The sequence below is a fragment of the Monopterus albus genome, unplaced genomic scaffold (genome assembly GCF_001952655.1).
Source record: "Monopterus albus unplaced genomic scaffold, M_albus_1.0 scaffold92.1, whole genome shotgun sequence".
NCBI classification, from domain to species: Eukaryota; Metazoa; Chordata; class Actinopteri; order Synbranchiformes; family Synbranchidae; genus Monopterus; species Monopterus albus.
This window is the reverse complement of record NW_018127972.1, coordinates 2,386,463-2,390,553: the sequence shown is the minus strand read 5'-3', so window position 1 is coordinate 2,390,553 and position 4,091 is coordinate 2,386,463.

The following is a 4,091-nucleotide window of genomic DNA, read 5'->3' as shown; positions in this document are numbered from 1 at the left end:
CCACCAACCTGAAGGGAACAAGCCACCCTTTAGCCAACTGAGAACCATGGCCTCAGATTTGGAGGTGCTGATTCTCATCCCAGCCGCTTCACACTCGGCTGCAAACCGCCCCAGTGCACACTGGAGGTCCTGGTTTGATGGAGCCAACAGGACAACGTCGTCTGCAAAAAGCAGAGACGAGATCCTGTGGTCCCCAAACCGGACTCTCTCCGGCCCCTGGCTGCGCCTAGAAATTCTGTCCATAAAAATAATGAACAGAACCGGTGACAAAGGGCAGCCCTGCCGGAGTCCAACATGCACTGGAAACAAGTCTGACTTACTGCCGGCGATGCGAACCAAGCTCCTGCACCGCTCGTGTAGGCACCGGCCGGCCCTTAGCAATCTGTCAGATATTTAGTCTGTCATCGCTTCACCTCTGTACAGCTGTCATTTTAAGAATCTTTGCATCCCACTTACCAGAGGCTTTTGTGCCACTTATATTAAATCGGTAATGTTCATATTGTACAGCAGAATTATCACAGACGAAACTACAGTATATGTAATGTACTGTATGCTGACTGTATTCTGCTTCTGATAAAAGTCATCATCAATCACACATTTACAGAATAAACCTTCATAGTGCAAATACCAACTAATAAAATAACAACTGCTGCAGTTAAACAAGACAACCTCATGTTGTTGAGTCCATCGATATATAAATGCTGCATGAGCCACTTCTGTTTATTACCACGATACGTCACTGCAGTTACCATGTTCCCAGGGGTGACAGTGGGAGGTCTATCCACATTAAAATCATCATAACTCACTGAATTTACAGCCAATTTTTCAACTGTTTGGTTTTTTACAAACCCCAGAAATGTATTTATGATACAGAATGTTTAGTTAAATAAAAAATATGAATATTTGCATATCAAAACACTTAATATTTTGCAGATTGTAACAAAATACCTATGTAGTATACTTCATAATTATTAAAAAGTAAAGATCCTGCCACCCCTCTGCATTGTAAAATGGCTGCCATAACACATAATTACAACAAACACTACAGTTACAAGATTAAATGCATATTTTGGCAGGCTTCACGGTTCCTTTTAATTACATTTCTAGTGAAATTGTCATATTTTTCTTCTATTTTATTTCATTTAATTAACAGAAAATATTTATACACAGTATGTTTTGGAAGTGTTGTGCAGAGTTGCAGTTTAGAGTTTATATATGCTAAGTTATATACTTTGATAGACCAGTTTTACAGTTATGTGTAACTGCATCAAGAAATGACTCAAAGGTGCATATATAGCCAATAATCAATTTTACAGTTACACACATGGTCTGGAAATGTTTGTAAAAACTAATGAGGTCACTCTCCTCTTTTAAACACATTGTCTGTCCAGTCTTGCCACAATCTTCTAATGACAGCTGCAGTCACTAGGCTCAGTGTCCTTTCTCCTCACTGCTGTTGTCCATGTCTGTCTTTTCAGCATACTTTTGTGGACCCTATACACACATAATCCTGTGTAGTTTTATAGCTAACATTTCAGTACAGACATAGGTTACAATATTTTATGTTAGCGCAATGAAACAGTTTAGACAATTTAAGGCTACTAACCACTATAGTGAACGTGAAGGTATGTCACACCATGTTTAATGTTGGGACTGGGGCACCATTTAAGGAGGAGACACTGTATTTACCTGCATACGTTCTTATTTTGTTTGGCTAAAAAGTTGCTTAAATCATTTACATCTCACTTTACTTACTCTGGTAATTCAGAATGGATAAAACTGTAGCTAATTTGTAGCAGACCTAGAGACCCCGTCAACAAGCGTGACAGACTGAAAAATGACTGCGCCCTGATATTAGCTCAGCTCTGCATTCAGAAGGTAATATTAGGTAGCAGCTATTGGCAGATATGACAAACATTGCAGATGAATCCATTTCTGTCCTTTCTGTCCTCAAAGTGAATACTTAAGTGGGTGTTGGGATGCAGTTGAAGCATTTGCTTAAAAGAAAGATTTGTAAACTTTGTTGTTATAATACATCAAATCCATCACATTAGTAAAAGTAAAATATTTAACAATAACTTCTTACATGTGAACTGTTATTCCCTGTTGTTTGGTTCTGGGATTTTTCAGATTACAACATCAAAATGCAGCACAATAGTGTGGCATTTTCCACTATTACATCTGGCCAGATGCCCCTGGCATAATGGCAGCAGGTCAATATGTGTGTGCATGTGTGTGGTTGAGCCAGCATCTAAACCAAACAGATCAGGTGAGAGCAAAGTGTTTCCTATCATACCCTGAGCTCTTGTCTTGCCATTGGTGGAAAGCAACTGTGGCACACCAGCTTTTTCACAAGGAGGAGCTCTGTCTGCTTATGAAGATAAGGAGCTTGAATTAACAGCATTTTTTTCAGTGTGACAGACTGGTGATGGAAAAAAATATCTGCAACACAGTAGCCTAAACATACAGTAACCAGAAAAGGCATGTAAATCCTTTGGAATTTTTCTGCATTAGCTAAGTGGTCATAAAATATTTGATTTTGATCCATGTCAGTAGCCTATAAACAAGCATGCTAATCAGATGTGCACAGTGTTCAGGTGGTATTTTTGACCATTCTTCATACAGAGCTACATCATTTAACCCTGTACATAGTGCTGAGGGTTTTCCTCAAACAATTTAACTTTCCTCAGTTCACAGAGTATTTCCCCCAGTAACACTGTGCAGTGTCCAAGTGTCCTTTGGTAAACTTTGGTAGACGCACATTGATTTTTTATTTTTTTTTTATCCTAGGGAGAGAATGAAATGATGTTTACCAATTATTTGGCCCCAAGGGGGGGGAGTTTACTCATTTTCTTGGGGGATTTTAACAGAGCAAACCTCACTGACAAGCTGCCCAAATACAGACAGCATTTCCGTTGTCTCACCAGTGACAAAAACACACTGGACTACTACTCCTCTTTCCACCATGCAGCCCTCATCACTGCATGGTTCATGTCATCTCCACACACAGGTAGAAACTTGTGGTTAAACCTAAAGAGATCGATCGAGCAGACAAAGTCAGAGCTACAGACCTGCTTTCACTGTACAAACTGGAGTGTTTTTGAAGCTGCTTCTACAGACCTGGATGAACTCAGTGTCACTGTAACATCATACATCAGCTTTTGTGAGGACGTGTGTGCCCACCAAGACCTTCTGCACATAAAACAGCAACAAATCTTGGTTTATAGTAAAACTCAAGCAGCTTCACCATGCTAAGGAGGAGGCCTACAGGAGTGAGCACAGGAATCTGTATAGGCAGGCAAGGAACACACTGACAAAGGAGATCAGAGTAGCAAAGAGAAGCTACCCTGAAAAGCTGAAAAAACAGTTTTCAGCCAACGCCCCTGCCACTGTGTAAAGAAGCTTACAGAACATCACCGGCTACAGGAAACCACCCCCGCTGATGTGTCTGCTGGCAGACAACCTGAATGTGTTTTACTGTAGGTTTGAGAGGCAGCAACTGTCGCCCACTGTTACCCACCTCTTTGTATCTAATCATGCTTGGCAAACAAAGTCTGGTTGTAACCAAAAACCCATTAAACACACATTTAACTTCAGTGTGAGGGAAGTGCAAAAATAACTCAGTTCCAGGTTTTAGGACTCACTACTATGGCACTCTATTTGACAGGGGACAGTAAAGAGGTGGATAGGTCAGATTAGAGAGGAAAGGGGGGGGGGGAATAACCAATGTTCCTGACTGGAATCAGACCAGGGGACATTAAATTATATGTTATGGCTAAAAAAGTAAAATTGCAGCATCTCTATTCCTAAAGTGCCATCACTCATTCTTAAGGCTGTTCTCACTTAATCAGTGCATTCTATTTAATTATTCAGTGCTTTGCATTGGGATCCCATCATTAAAATATAGGACACACAATGTTCATTTTCCACAGTGATACTGTGAAAATCTATACATACAGTATGTTCTCCCATAACACAAAACATACACCTTTCTCTGATTTGATTTTTATTGAAGCTTGCAGATCACACCTCAGATATACCTGGGAAACATCAGCCACTAAAAAATGAAACATTTAATACACTTGTAAATT